Source organism: Acomys russatus, chromosome 4, assembly GCF_903995435.1.
Source record: "Acomys russatus chromosome 4, mAcoRus1.1, whole genome shotgun sequence".
NCBI classification, from domain to species: domain Eukaryota; kingdom Metazoa; phylum Chordata; class Mammalia; order Rodentia; family Muridae; genus Acomys; species Acomys russatus.
Window position 1 is genome coordinate 4,151,611 of NC_067140.1, and position 16,320 is coordinate 4,167,930.

The following is a 16,320-nucleotide window of genomic DNA, read 5'->3' on the forward strand; positions in this document are numbered from 1 at the left end:
TCTAAAGTTCTCTTGCCTCTGGCTACCTTTGTATGTTTCCCCCAGAAAACCTCTTTTTTTCTGAAGAAGTTTGAAAACTTCATTCCTGTTCATGGAGGAATTCATGGAGGTGACGCCACTGAGATTTCGTCCTACATGCAAGGCTTATCAGTAAGACTGTTATGGACATGGCAGACAGACTCCTAGCTCAGACACAAGAAACTGTGTTCCCCATGGAGAAGATAGAGGCAGAGCCACAGGGTCGTATGGGTTCTCCATGCTGCCCACATTCTGACAAGGTGATGCATTGGCCAATAGCCAGCGTAACAGGGCAGGAAAACTGAGTTTGGGGAGATTATTCCTTTCACAGTAAGCACTGTCAAACCTGTTCTTTATCTGAGGAAACGCATGACTGCATCCCTCCTCTTGGAATCACAGGTTAACCTGAGCATGCTTAATGGTTGAAGTTGATGGAATTGCAGGAGAATGTGCCTACCAGTGCCAGTATATTTCAGAGCCTTTTGTTCATATCTGGTGATATTCTACCAGCCAAAGCAAGTCTCATGGCCAAGCTCAGAGTCCAGACAAGGAAGTTAAGAGCCGTCTATGGAGGTAGGGGAAGGAGGCCACGGTCTTGGCCTCAGTAGAATCTATCACCTGTCGAAAGCAAGTGATCTCTGTTCTCATGGTGTTTTTTACTCACATGAGACCTCAAACCATCTTTATAAATCTTCCCTATGTTCTCTTCTACACTACCACAATACAACTAGCCCTCAAAATAACGACTGTCCACAATAGTTTCCTCCCTTCCTGCCAGAACAGGGCTTTAGAAAACCTCATACTCGTTTTTCTAATTAACCAACATCTCTTCCCAATAATAAAGAAATTAGACACCGCAACATTGACTCAGGGTTTGCGCCTCCCCAGTTCCTCCTCTACCCAGCAGGCTGGGGCTGGCTCTCAGAGGACTCCACAGTAACCCACTGCTTTCTGTTCAGGCTTTTCCATGCACACAAGATCTTCTGTTTGGGAGGAATTGCACATTGTGCATTGTGCAATTCCTCATAAAGAATGGCTTTGTTCTAGTTTTTATGGCTATAGAAGGTTCAAGACATAATAAATTGATTTAGAAATGATTCAAAGAGGAGAGAGAGAATAAGAGTCAGAATAATAGCTAAGACATCTATTTTCTTTGCTGTCTTGTATGGCTGACGAGAACAGACTCAGGAAGTGGGATTAGCAGGAGAGTTATACAATATGGCAGCTGACCTGATCTTAATACCTTTTCCTAAAGATTTTTTTCTTTACCACTGTGTGTGTGTTTGTGTGTGTATGTGTGTATGTATGTGTAAAGCATAATCAGTGAGTATGTGCATTCCTAGAAGGTCCATAAAAATGTTTTTTAAAGATTTATGTATTGTGTACACAGGCCTGCATGTATGCCTGCACACCAGAAGAGGGCATCAGGTCACATTATAGATAGTTGTGAGCCACCGTGTGGTTGCTGGGAATTGAACTCAGGACCTCTGGAAGAACACGCAGTGGTCTTAACCTCTGAGCCATCTCTCCAGCCCCCCTATAAAATATTTTTTTATATAAAATATTTTTAAGTGCTTGAAGACCACCGATTGGTAGCCGTCATTAGGCAGGATGTATCTCTCTAGTCCCGCCCATACCAGTGGACAGGTGGACATCTGTTGCTTTGGAGGCCCCCTGAAGGCTTCTCTCCCATTTGGGGGAATATATTTATTGGTCAAGTGTTCTTTGTTGGGATAGAAACCGAACTGCTACTAGTCTGAGCAAGGTGGGGATTTATTGGTCTATGCGTGGCCTATATATTTATTGGTCTATCTGTTCAGGGCAGAACAGATCTGAGGAATCCAATTCCTCCAGGTTCTTCTCCTCTCCGGGGAGAGGAATATGAACAATGGAGACTCCAGATTTACAGCCTCTGGGCTTCAGTAGCTTCTGGGGGATCGAGAACATATCACTTTTAGTAAAGTTTATACGAAGTGTAAAAAGGAGATGCCACTAACTGGCCTGGTTTGAATCACTTGCTTATGGCCTGGATCCATCATTAGCAGAATTCAAGTGAGGAACGCTGGGAAAATCACAAGAAACCACGAGACCCTGGGCTCCTTATGAGAACAGAACATGAGGTAAGTGGAAAACTGTTCTAGTTACTTTTCTTTTCTTGTTTTTTTTTTTGTTTTTGTTTTTTGTTTTTGTTTTTGTTTTTTGAGACTGGGCCTCTCTATGTAGTCCTGGATGTCCTGGAACTCACTACGTAGACCAGGCTGGCCTTGAATTCACAGAGGTTTACCTGCCTTTGCCTCCCATGTGCCGGATTTAAAGGCACTCACCACCACTCCTGGCCTTTAGTTACTTTTCTATTGCTGTATAAAATACCACGATCAAGACAACTTGTAGAAGGAAGAGTTAATTTGGGGGCTTACAGTTCCAGGAGGATAGGAATCCATCGCCACCATGGTGGGAAAACTGCAGCAGGTGGCAGATATGGTGGCTACAGCAGCAGCTGGGAGCTCATGTCTCTAACAACAACAGAAGCAGAGAGAGCAAACTCAGACGGTGCAAGTCTTTAAACTCTCAAAGCCCGCCCCAATGACATGCCTGCTCCTGCAAGGCCCCATCTCCCAGGCCTCCCCAACCATGGTCACCAGAGTCTGTGGGGACCACCCTCATTTAAACCAGCACACAGACTCTTCCCCAGCCTGCACCGTGGGAGGCTGGTATGTATATTGTGTTGGAGGAGGTGGGGGTTGTGATCCAGAAGTTCTTCCTACACTGACATGCTGTAAAATAACACTATTCAAAGAGACAGCTCTCTCTCTCTCATGCTATCTTTGATGGCCCTTCCGATTTGGAGCCTGTAGATCTGCAGGTAGAATTTAATCTTAAATGTTGTCAGGGTAGCTGGACTTGGATGGCAAAGCAGACAGCTATTTCCTGGCTTTCTGAGGTAGTACTTTTGGAAACACGGGGACCCACTGACCTTGAAGTCCTGGGAAAACCGATTCCTGGCCAGCTTCATAGTATCTCTGTTGGCAGCTTAGTGAATTCTGCCCTGGATATGAGGGTTGGGCCACACCAGCCCTGAATGCTACTATTCTATTTTCTTAATCTATTTTCCTGGCTGTGCCACACCACCAGTCGAGTCTCCAGTCATCTCCTGGATTGTTTTTCGAGGCCCCAGTCACATCTCTACTCACTCAGAAGCCTTAAGGAGCAGTGTGGAATTTTCTTAGCATTGGCCAAAGGTGTCAAGGTTGTCCAGTAGCCAGCTACACTTGAGCAGCTGAAGCAGAAGGGTCATGTGAGCCAAGGGGGTATCACACAGGACATTTTCCTCAAAAGATAACCAAACAAAAGAGTGGCACAGAACTACACTTACACATTTTAAAATAAGCTAAAAACGCTTAAGCATATATCATATGCTTGATGAATCCACATTTGAACTAGTTTGTTGAATGACAGATAATTTCTGCCTCAATTCTACCATATTCTTACTGTCTACCAGCCCTCCATAGACTATATAGTGGATCTGATATTTTAAAAGATTGAGCTGGGCATGGTTGTTCACACCTGTAATCTCAGCACTCGGGAGGCAGAGGCAGGCAGTCTCTGTGAGTTCGAGGCCAGCCTGGTCTACAAAGCGAGTCCAGGACAGCCAAGGCTACACAGAGAAACCCTGCCTTGAACAACAACAACAACAACAACAACAACAACAACAACAACAACAACAACGACTGATGTCAGATGTATACCTTAGGACAAGAACTGAGATGAATGTAAGGTATGGTAGTGCATATTTATAGTGCTTGTACTTGGGAGGCTGAGGGCTCCTGAAAGACTGCTTAAGGCTAAGTGTTCCAGGCTAACCTAGGCAACACAGGGAAGCCCTGTCAAAAACATACAGACAGTCAAAAACAAACAAACAAAAAACCAAACTAAGTATAAGTGGCTTAATTTGTGGGATGGATTGAAGAAACCAGTTTAGTAAGGAGTGGGACAAGAAGGAAAATATGCCAATAACTTATTTTCCACCAAAAGCAACTTGGTTCAGTTCTGCTGGGGCCTCTGGGAGACAGTAAAAACATTACTCAGAGTAAGAAAACATTACTCATGCAGTAAGAAAGGTGATGGAGGTCACCATCAATTTGTCACCTGTCATTAGCTGGTGGATATCTCTGTGGGTATTCCATCTCCAATCCTCCAGTCATGTCCCCTGAGTCGACCAACATTGTTCTCATGGCCAGGAATACCCCTCAGCAGGGTCCTAGCTGCAGTATTCATCTCTGAAGTGGTCAGTCCATGACAAATGAATTCTACTGTAGGCATAAGGTTATTATGTAATTCAAATACTGATTTCTGTATCTCTCATATCTGGTTGCAATCCTTGTGCTGAGAATCTCCTGTCTCAATGTTGTGTCCCCACTTGTCCCTTGATATGCCAATGAAACAGCTTACAACCAATAGCTGAGCAGAGGAGAGAATAGGGATGGAATTCCTGTCAGCCAGGGGAGGAGGAGTTAGAGGAAGAAGGAGAAGATTCATCTACAGGCAGAAGTCCAGAGACATCTGGAGAGGAAGGAGCTGGATCACGGAAAGCTACAAGGTGCAAGTACCTCTGGGATATATGCTGGGAGGAAACCAGATTAGCTAGAGGGTTAAGAATAGATTAACAGCTGCTCAGTTCTTGTGCTGTGAAGCTTGTTATTGAACATATAAAAGACTCTCAATTATTTGCGTGATAGCGTGGTTAAGATCTCTCTTACTGTGAGAGCACAGTTTTATAAAAATAATGTTAACATTCTACTCTTCTAAACCATGTATTATGGGCTCTTGCTACCCTGCTGAACCAACGGGGAGGGGAGTGTTGACTCACACTCGGAAGTCCACAATATCATGCTTTGGCTCTTGGAGTAGTATACGGGTGTCACAAGGAGACTGGCTGACACCTAGACACCAACTTGAGCAGAGGGAGGCCCAGGGCATATATATATATATAAGGACCCTTTGACTCAAAGTGACGGAGGGCTAGCGAGATGTCTCGGTGGGTAAGGCACTTGCTGCTAAGCCAGATAACTTGAGTTCTATCGCTGGGACCCTCATGGGAGAAGGAGCGAACTGACTGCAGAAGGTTGCCCTCTGAGCTCTGCCCGTGTGCATGCACACATACATACACAAATAAATACAAGTAAATGTGCTTACTGGGCATAAGTCTTCAGTCCCATCACTCAGGAGACAGAGCAGGCAGATCTCTGTGAGTTCAAGGCCATCCTTGTCTCATGACTTGCTGTGAGGATTCAGCGGAGTAAGATGTGGGAAGCGTTTAGAGCCGTGTCAGCTCTGAGTAAATGATTGTCCTTAGGGCAATCTACGTCACTGATACTTTCAACCCTTCCTGGGAAGCAGTCTGACTTCCCTGGCGTCTAAACTGAGGGCAACAGTCTGCATAGCACAGTTGTAATTAGAAAAGGTAACACAGGTAAAGCAACAACCAGAGGCTGGAAGGTGTGCTCTTTACCGCTAAGCCATCTCTCCAGCCCAACAATACCATTCTGTCAGGACTTAGCGGTTAGAGATTTTTGGATTTTTAAAAACAGAACAGCAAAAATTGTTTTCCTGTGTATGAATGTGCAGGTGACTACAGAAGCCCAAAGAGGGTGTCAGATCGCCTAGAAGTTGGAATTACAGACAACTATGAGTTGTCATATGGGTGCTAAGAACCGAACCTGGGTCCATCTGCAAGAGCAGGGGGTGCTCTTAACCTCTGAGCTATCTCTCCAGCCCCAAGTGAGGTTCTGAGAGCTGAGGAGCTAGGCAACAGCACTAACATGACTACTGTTTTGGTGGCTTAAAGCACTCGTCTTGCAGCTTTGTGGTTTAAAACAGGACTTGATTAGCTTGTGAGAGTTCAGTAGGGCGGGGCTCAGCTGGGCAGTGATCAATTACTTCACTGAGGTTCACTCTCACGGGGGCATTGGTTGAGCATTGGGCCCTGTAGGGAGGCTGCCATGATTCTTCACATGGTGTTAGACACCTTTCTCCTTATGTGTTCTCTCCACATGGTCCCTCCAGCAGGGCCGCTAGACATCCTGTACAGTTGTCCAGAGTTCCCAATTCCAAGGGGACAAGCCTTGATGTGCAAATACTTACGGTGCTTCTGCCTGACTTACGCTTGCTGAGGTCCCACAGGCCCATCCTCAGCAGACCATGTTAGAGTGTGAGGGCAGACCGAAGACGACGTAGTGGTAGAGTCCCATCTAACATGTACAAGACCCTGGGTTTGCACCTCAACATTGCAAAATAGGCTGTGACATTGGGGCATGGCACTGGAGGCGCCCAGACTAGTGACCTATCATGTTCATTTCATGATGGATAAGGGATGGAGAGAGTGTGCCTTCGCTCCTAGGCTAAATTTCACAGTCTGTGTCTCCTTTCTCAGAGCTTTCTTCTCTGAGCAAGCCCAGATCTAAATTTTGCAGCTCTGCCTGGCAAGATCAGGCTTTGAGAGAAGCAGACTAAGTTTTAACTAGTTCCTAATCCCTTGGGTTGGCATGGCTGCGTGCATGTGGAAGGTAGAATGTTCTGATTGGCAAGGCCCGACTCAGGCACCATGTGGGTCCCTTGATTGGATTCAAAACTGGGAAGTTTTCAGGCTACCTGGTCAAGAACTGCTGCCGCCCGACAGATAAAGCCCTCTGGGACCAACATCTAGTCAGGAACTCTTAAAAGAATATGGAGGGGTGGATAAGCAGATGAGGACTGGGAAGGGGACGTGCACCTGGAAGGCGAGGGTAGAGAGGAAGGTGATCAGAAAGTAAGTGCCTCTTCTGAACACTAGGAGTGGCATGGGGTTGGGGGTAGGGGTGGGGGGTTGGAAGACCTGTGCAGCTGTCATTACCTAGGCACTCAGTCCTTTTTAAAAATAAGACGAAGAAATGGCTTTTCTGGTTAAAACAAATGCCACAGAATGCAGTGTGTCCTTGTTTATTATAGTCCTTCTAATGTGCTTCTGCTTGAGTGAGCGAGCCCTTAACGTCCGGTCTCAGCTGACGCGGCTGCCTCTGATCTGGGTGCTGCCACTATGGGATGCAGTGCAGGGTGACGGGGGTCACTAGGGTGTGGGAGGTGGTGCTGTTCTTGTTAGGGGGCAAAGGGAAGATGTGGAATGATTTACAGGCTCCTTAATGGAGATCATACTTTAAAGATGCCAGCCTGCCTCCTGTTTGATATAAAATGCATATGGGGACTATTGGCAAGGCAGAGAAGAGGGCAAAGGCTCCAAGAGCCTAGCCAGTGAGGAATCAGAGATGCACGCCTTGCTTGACTCAGGAGAACTTTCCCTGTAGCCCTGAGACCCCAGCCACCAGTCACAAGGGTGAAGGCTGTGTGCTGCAAGCCTGTTACCTTTGGGTGCCCTGATTCTGCCACATATACTTTCTTCACTCTCGGCCAAGACAGCTCTGAGCTAGTGATCTCATAACAGCATATCTGCCTCTGGCCCGCAGTCAGCAGGATGGTGAGTCGGTTGGGGTGAGAGAGTGGAGCAAGTTTTAGAGAGAAACATTTATAACATGCCGAACCTTCCTCTTCCTCTCCTTCCCTTCTTCCCTTCATTCTAGAGGATCTGTTTAGGAGAAGAACATGGATTTATGTTCTCCTAGAGTCAAGTTTAGGAATGATTTCCCCCTTTAGTAAGTCAGAGCTCTTTCTTTTCTTTCTTATTTTTTTTCCCTCCAAGTTAGGGCTACTCTGTGTAGCCTTGGCTGCCTTGGAAATCACTCTGTAGGCCAGGCTAGCTTTGAACTCACAGAGAAGCACCCCCCTCTGCCTCCCTGAGTGCTGAGATTAAAGGTGTGTGCCACCACTGCCTGGTTTTTCATCTTGTGACAATCATTATGAGCTCTCACCTGAGAGCACCGTCTATGTGGCAGGGGATAATAAACACAGTAGTTCTAGTTTTCAAAATACTTTCTAGGTAAATGTTACACGTATCCACTTTATAAAGAACAAGATCAGGGCCCACACAACCACGGGAACTTGTCCCATAAATGGTAGGGTTGGGGTTTTAGCATAGGCATTTCAATTTCTGGCTCCAGTGTCATCAATTATTGAACAGTAGGGAGGCCAAGTTCCTGGCTAAGGCTTGCTAATGGATGCATCTGAAATGAGAAATGTCTTCAAGTTTTAGACATTCACAGTGACAAGGATTCAACACAACCAGCCTGCTTTGCACTGGGAGTCAATGTGTGAGACTCTTGCCTCATTATGCAATTCTTTTGATAGGCAGCTTTCAGTCTACTTGAGTTCCCTCCTGTGGACCTCATATCTCAGCAGAGTGGGACAGGTTCAGATCAATGCAATCTGATGGCACTTATGGACATCCTACGTGGCCAGTGTGCTGAAGGACACAAGGCTTTGGCCCTAGGTGAACTGGAAGTTTATGCTCTAATAGTTGTATATAAAGACCACACAAACTTGGGAAGCTCCCTTGGGCATGCCCTCCCTGCACACACATTCCTTGAGAGAGTGAAGGATTTGAGCCCCCTCGTCACAGCATCTCTATGTCTGCCATGTCACAGCACTCACTGACCACCTACCCTTACATAGTTCTTTCCACGCAGGACAATCACTATGATATACAAAACACACAATATCATGACAAGACCCGGCTGTGCCTCATTTCAGCTTAGCCAGTGGCTTGTGTGTGGCAGGGTGATAAGGTGGGGTTCCTGGAGGAGATAACATTGGCACCTGAACCTGAAAAAGATAAGCAGAGGTAGAATGGAAGGGAGGATTCCCAGCCCAAACCGCAAGAGGCAGAAGATGATCGGCCCATATATTTATAAGAAATAATGAATCAGGGGCTGGAGAGATGGCCCCGAGAACAAAAGCTCTGACTGCGCTGGAGAACCCAGCACCACATGTAGCTAACAGCCATCTGTAACTCCAGTTCCAAGATCTGAGGCTCTTTTGCCCTCTAAGGGCATGGCATGTTCATGGTGTACACACACACACACACACACACACACACACACACACACACACACACACAGGTTAAACACCCATACCTCCATAAAATAAAATAAAATAAAAAACAGTAACAAACCACTGTTTCAAGTCACCAAGTTTCAAGGTGGTTTATTTTGCAGCAATAGGTAACTAACACAAACCTTAAAGGCATCTAGTCACAGACTTTAACCAAACAGCAAGAGGCTGCCAGTTTCTAGACCACAACCTACAATTATTGGTCAGCAGACATAATTTATTTGGCTTGCATGGGGTTATTTTAAAAACATAACCTGATACTTAGAAACTGGGAGATTTCATGTGAAAAATCCATAGTTAGGGTTTCTGTTGAAAAAAAAAAAATCTTGTCGTAGCAACCGCTGGCTAGCTCTCCCCTATCCATGTGTGCACTCTCTAGTACCATAGTACCCTCCACTCCTTGTTATCTTGTTCGTAATGTGCTTTCTGGCCCCTGCGGGCATTTGAATTTTTGATTCATGCTGTTGGCATGGCAATGGGAAGGCACCAGGGGCTTCTGAGGAGAGGAGAAAGGATGGAGCTGAGCAGAAAGTAATGCATTGATGGAGGTGACTCTGGGCACGTGCAGTAAAAATCTACTCTTTAGTCTGTCCAAAGCCATGGACGTCATCTTATGGGAAATGGTCCTTTCCTTTCTCTGATTGAGCCGCTGAGATCCCCCACTTCGCACTCGTGAGGATAGGCTAATGCATGGTCTGCAGATGCGGGAGAGAAGACATGGCTAAATGTGTGCTGCCTGGTTCAGATAGCATTAGGTTTCAGTCCTGGTTCCTTCACCCACCATCTGCAAGATGCTGGATATGTTACATCTTCTCATTCTTGGAATGGGGGAGGAACTGACCTCGGAGGGTTGATATGATTTAAAAATGCAGCTGAAAAAGTGAATTTTATGTATTTTCCCAACCTTGACACTTTAAAAAACCTTCCCCATACCCAGTTAAGTGTAGAAACCAGTCCGTCAAGTTAGTCTACTTTTTATTTTCTGAACCCATACACCACTCTCTAGAGCCATGTAGCTCTTCCATGCCCACCTTCACACTTGTTTTTTTCTTCTGTGTGGAGCAGGAAGCCTTCTGTAAATAAAATCCTTATAAAAATGTAGGTGCTATTAGGTTCTACTCATCTGTTTTAGTTAGGAAATTACAATTCCAAGCTAGAAAACGAACTGAAGGTTGGATTTGTTCGAGTTAAAGTCCAGAGGTGGGCTGAGGAGATGGCTCAGTCATTAGTGTGCTAACCCTGCATGTGTAGGTACCTGAGTTTGCATCTCCTACACCTCATAAAAAGCTAGGCACAACAGCACATACCTATGATCCCAGTGCTGGGAGGCAAAGCCTGTCTAGGGAAATGTGAGCTCCAGGTTGAGAAGCTCTATCTCAAGAAATAAGGTGGGAGGGGTCATGGTGGGAGGGGCCACTGAAGAGATGGCTTAGTGTTGAAGAGCACTGGCCACTCTTCCAGAAGACCCTGATTTGATTCCCAGCACGCCTATGGTAGTTAACAATCATCCGTAACTCCAGTCCCAGGGGGGATCTGATGCCTTCTTCTAGCCTCTGAGGGCACTGCACACATGTACTGCAAAGACATGCACACAGCCAAAATACCCACAAGATAAAAATAAAATTCTTATAAAAAGGCTTTTCCTGTAAGCCAAGGCCAAACACTATGGCTAGACATGATGGCCTGAAAAAAGTGGTTTTTTTGTTTTTGTTTTTGTAGAAAGTGTTTCTCTTGTAGTTCTGGCTGTCCTGGACTCACTTTGTTTATTTGTTTGTTTTTGGCTTTTCGAGACAGGGTTTCTTTGTGTAGCCTTGGCCATCCTGGACTCACTTTGTAGACCAGGCTGGCCTCGAACTGACAGAGATCTGCCTGCCTCTACCTCCTGAGTGCTGGGATTAAAGGTGTGTTCCACCTCAACCTGGTTATGTATTTAGTTTTGAAACAGGGTCTCTCTATAGTGCCCTGGCTGTCCTGGGACTCACTATGAGGCTGGCCTCAAACTCAGAGACCCACGTGCCTTTGTTTCTTGATTAAAGGTATGTACCATAACACCTGGCTTGCCCTGGGTTTTTAATAATTGGGAAGACTAGAGGTGGCTCGGCAGCTAAGCACGTGTTGCTCTTGTAGAGGACCTGAGCTAATTTCCTAGTACCCACAAGGCGGCTCACAATCATCTATCTGTAATTCTAGTTCCAGGGATCTGATGCCCTCTTCTGACCCCAGGAGGCACCAGGCACGTGTGTGTGTGTATAATTGTGTGCGTGTGTGTGAACATGGGAGGTAAAACACTCATACACATAAAATAAGTCTTAAAAATAACTAGCGAGGATATACAATAGTAATTTAGCATAAAGTTGGACTCCATTTTGTAGCTGTTATGGTTTTGGAGAAGTTAGCTTCTTTTGTGACTGTTTCCTCACCTATGGGGATTTAAATAGTCCTTGTTTCCTGAGGCTGTTATGGGAATTAAATAAGCTTGAAAAAGCAGTCTGTATACTGCCTGGCAATTAGTTGGTGCTCCACAACTGTTAGCTAATATTGCCAGCACATTTCCTTAGAAACATCTCCCTTCAGCTGGGCGGTGGTGGTGCACGCCTTTAATCCCAGCACTCGGGAGGCAGAGGCAGGTGGATCGCTGTGAGTTTGAGGCCAGCCTGGTCTACAAAGTGAGTCTAGGATACTCAAGTCTACACAGAAAAACCCTGTTTTGAAAAAAAAAAAAAAAAACCAAAACCAAAACAAAAACCAAAAACCAAAACAAAGAAAAAACTCATCTCCCTTCAAATTCTCATCCTCTTAGATTCTTTTGGGCAATACTGAGGGTCTTTTTGACATTTCTTTGTTGAATTTGTTATAGTCAATCATAAAACAAACATTAATACTATTTTATTCACTGAAGACTGAACAAAACAGACAGGAGCCTGTCCTTACACTGATCACAATATAGTGGAAAGTGGGTATGACAGAGAGACAATAAGCAGGTATACAGATTTCAGATGGGACATTGCTCTGGAGAAAAACTCAGCAAGAAAGAGTATAAGCGGTCAGCGGGCATAGTGATGCGCACCTTTAATCCCAACACTCATGGAGGCAGAGGCAGGCAGATCTCTGTGAGTTTTGAGTTCAGCCTGGTCTACAGAGTGAGTTCTAGGACAGCCAAGGCTACACAGAGAGACCTTATCTCAAACAACAACAACAACAACAACAACAACAAAAACCCAAAACAACAACAATTAAAAAAAAAAAAAAAAGAAAAGAAAAAAAAAAGTGTAAGTAGTGAAAGGTTACTATCTAAAATGTGGATGTGGACAGGTAAGATTTTTATTTATTTATTTATTTTAAGGGTTTCACTATGTAACTCTGGCTCGTCTGAAAGTTGGAATGTAGGCCAGGCTGGCCTTAAACTTCCAGAGGTCTGCCTGCCTCTGCCTCCCAGGTGCTGAGATTAAAGGCCTGCACCATCACTCCTGACCATGTAAGACTTCTTTTTAGAAAGCTTGAAGATGGCTGGCTATAGTGGTGTATATCTTTAATCCCAGCATTTAGGAGGCAGAGGCAGGCAAATCTATGGGAGTTTGAGGCCAGCCTGGCCTACATAGTGAGTTCCAGGACAGTTAGAGAGCTACGTAGTGAGACCCTGTCTCAAAAACAAACAAACAAAACAAACATTTAAGAACATTGTTTTAAAAAAGAAACGTTTAAAGAAGGATCCAGAGGGTCCTAGAAACCTACAAGAAGAACATTATGATGGGCGGATCTGGTCCTGCTCAAACTATGGCACCAGCCAAGGACAATACATGCAGTAAACTTCGAACCCCTACCCAGGTCTAGCCAATGGACAGCACATTCCCTACAGTTGAGTGGAGAGTGGGGTCTGACTTTCACATGAACTCTGGTGTCCCATATTTGACCACGTCCCCTTGATGGGGAGGCCTGGTGGCACTCAGAGGAAGGATAGCAGGCTACCAAGAAGAGACTTGATACCCTATGAACGAACATATACACGGGGAGGAGGTCCCCCTCAGTCACAGTCATAGGGGAGGGGAGTAAGGGAAAAATGGGAGGGAGGGAGGAATGGGAGGATACAAGGGATGAGATAACAACTGAGAGGTAATATGAATGAATTAATAAAATATATTAAAAAAATAAAATAAAATTACAAGTGTTAAAAAAAAAAAAAAAAAGAAATGTTTAAGATGCTGAGGAGTGAGCCATACCAACGCCTAGGAGTAGAATACGAAGCCAACAAAGCGGCAAAGGCAGAGGCCCAGGGGCAGCAGTAAAGCTGGCACTTTAGAAGACCAGGAAAAAGGCCCAAATACAGCCGGAGCCAAATAGCAGACTGAAGCTTACAACACATCAGAAGGGTAGGAGGTGATAAGTCACATGGGACCTCGTAGAATGTGAACGCAAATCTCGGGTCCGGTAGAGTTATTACCTGCAATTTTTTTTTTTATAACAGAAGCCATGAACAGAGCAGGGCAACAGCTGCAACTTGCCTGATAGTGGGGCTGAAAGTTCAGAGAAAGCTTCTCAGAGGAAGTGGCTCTCGAGCTGAGTGTAAGGATGAACTGGAGGTGTCTGGACAGAAGTGGAAAAATGAAAATTCTACAACAGAAGGCGTTAATAGATTGGTATATTCAAAGTCTGGTGGTGGTGGTGGCTCACACCTTTAATCCCAGCACTGAGGAGGCAGAGGCAAGTGGATCTCTGAGTTCAAGGCCAGCCTGGTCTATAGACTGAGTTCAGGGACAGGGATGCACAGAGAAACCTCCCCTCCCCCTCTCTGTCTTGGAGGGGCCAGGAAGCAATATTGATATTGAACCAAGGTATCAATATCAAATCACTATGTGTGTTCTGTAGCTGTTTGGCCCCTTGTAGGGTCCAGCTTGACTCAAGGCCAGCCAGCCTACGCTGAGGGTCCAGCTTGACTCAAGGCCAGCCAGCCTTTGCTGAGGGTCCAGCTGTATCAAAAAATATTCCACTACCCTTACCCCTGGAATGTACTTACCCCTCCTAGCTAGCCTGCTAAATTCTGCTTTTACAAAAAAGATATAAAAAGTACTTGCGCCTGCTTTCAGGGGTCAGCAGCTTGAAAGAGCTTGTCAGACCTCGATGCGCATCGACTCAATAAAATTCCTGTGTGTACTGCATCGACATCGGACTCCGTTTCTCTCTGGGGACTCCAGGTATAGACTAGAGATCTCTCTGGCGTTCTCAGTCTTACAGTCTCTCTCTGTCTCTCTGTCTCTGTCTCTGTCTCTCTGTGTGTGTCTGTGTCGTTTTTTTCAAGGCAAGGTTTCTCTGTGTAGCCTTGGCTGCTCTGGAATTCACTCTGTCGCCCAGGATGGTCTCGAACTCAGAGATCTGCCTGCCTCTGCCTCCCAAGTGTGGAGATTAAAGGTGTGCACTGAGAAATCTTGTCTGGAAAAATCAAACAAAAACCACCATAAAAGTATTGGTTTATTCAAGCAAATATGCTAAGGCTATTGCGCAGAGAAGGAAGCATGGAGCTGGGAGAAAACCAAGAGCAGAGGAGGTCGGTAGGGGCTGGCCTGATTGATGGAAATTTTAATTCACCACCAGAGTATGTACTAGGTCTGGAAACACAGTAATGTGCAAAAATCAGTAAAGACTTCCTGGTCTTGGAGCCGGGTGAACGGCTTAGTGGGTAAGAGTGATTGCTCTCCAAGTCTGTGAACCTGTTTCAATCGCCCATTCCGCAACTAAAAAGGCCTGGCATCGCTGCTGGAAGGCAGAGGCAGGAGGATCAGGAGTTCACGATCATCCTGGGCGACAGAGCGAGTTTCACGACAGCCAGAAATATACAGAGAAACCCTGACTCTAAAAAACGAGAGAGAATGAGAGAATGAGAGAATGAGAGAGAGAGAGAGAGAGAGAGAGAGAGAGAACGTTTCTTCCTACTTGACTAGGCTTTTCTTTTCCCCTTTGAGGAGAGGCACTCAGACCCCAGCCTTCTCAGCGAAGGGCTGCACTTAATTCCTAGAAAGTGAAATAACCCCGCTCCAGTCACCTCAGGACCCTGCCGCACCGCCCGCAGCTAACAGTGAAGGCCCCATCTCCAGGGCTCCTCCCCTCAAGCACCATCCCTCCCGCCCCCCTCACTCCTCCTTTAGGATCCTCCTCCTTCCGGCTGCTGCTCAGCGTCTACCTCAGACGGCTCGCGGCGCTTCCAGGCCCACCTCCTTCAGGCCCGCGGCCACCTCGCGGCTCCCGGGGTTTCTCTGAGCACCGCCTCCGCCTCCGCGGGCCCGGCCCCTCAGGCTCCTCCCCCGGGCATGCTCTCCAGGCTCGGCTCCGCCTTCAAGCCTGCCCCTCCCCGGTGAGGTCCGGCCCGTCAGCCCTCGGGATCCCCGCCTTCGGCTCCCCGCTGGCCCGAGCCGTGAGCTGCTTTCACTCAGCCCCGCCACCCCGCTCCGTCCCTCCCCTCCACCCCCGCCAGGCCCCGCCCCCTCCAGGCCCCGCCCCCTCCAGGCCCCACCCTCCTCCTCTCGGCGCCGAGGCTCTGGACCTTTCCAAAGCCAAGGCGCGGGGGTGTGCGGGGAGTCCACGCGTTTGGAGAGCCGGGCCTAGGCACGGCAGCGCCGGGAGCTGAGTGCTCGGGTGGCGGGATCCGTCCCGCAGGACCGAGCCGAGGACCGGGCGGGAGCCGAGGCGGCGGGCAGGCCGAGTGCAGACACCTGTCCGGCCCTCCTCTTCCTCCCCCTCCTCCCCGCGCGCGGCCGAGTGGTGGCGGCCGGGAGAAGGGACTCGCGGCTGCGGGGCTCGCGCCTCTGTCAGTGCGGCGGGGCGCGCGAGCGGCGCGGGGTGCGGAGCCGAGGGGAGCCGAGGGGGGCGGAAGCGGTCGCGACTCTCGCGCGTGTGCTCGGGCTCCTCACGCGGCGGCCCGGGCCGCCTCCTCTCTCCCGCCCTCCGTGAAGCCGGCCGCGCCGCGCGGCTTCCTCCGGACCTCAGCGCGGTGAGTGCGGGCCGCGGGCCGCTCCCGGGGAGTGCGGGCGGGCTGTTCCTTGTTCCTCACCTCCTCGGGCGGGCCGTTGCCTATTTTTAGAAACTCTTGTTTTCGGCCGTTCCAGGAGTCCCGGGAGCCGGAGTAACTCTCGGTCGCTCCCTCCTAGCCCCCCCCCCCCCCACTGATCCCTGTGAGCTTCCCCCCCACCCCCAGGCCCGCCGCCCCGGGTCGCCCGCCCGGGGCCACCTGCGCCCGTCCCTGGCCGCCTGGCGTTCGCGGCTTGTCTCTGGTCGGGG

At 47.8% G+C, this 16,320-nt stretch overlaps 1 protein-coding gene across 3 annotated transcripts in view; it reads left to right on the forward strand.

Annotated features, from left to right (window-relative positions):
- The first annotated feature begins 15,902 nt into the window (after positions 1-15,902).
- Positions 15,903-16,320, forward strand: part of Raly (RALY heterogeneous nuclear ribonucleoprotein) — a 75,283-nt gene continuing 74,865 nt past the window's right edge. For all 3 annotated transcript variants that reach the window (XM_051143566.1, XM_051143565.1, XM_051143567.1), the window contains exon 1: positions 15,903-16,033. The gene's annotated coding sequence lies outside the window, so the exon portion shown is untranslated. The remainder of the gene's footprint in view (positions 16,034-16,320) is intronic.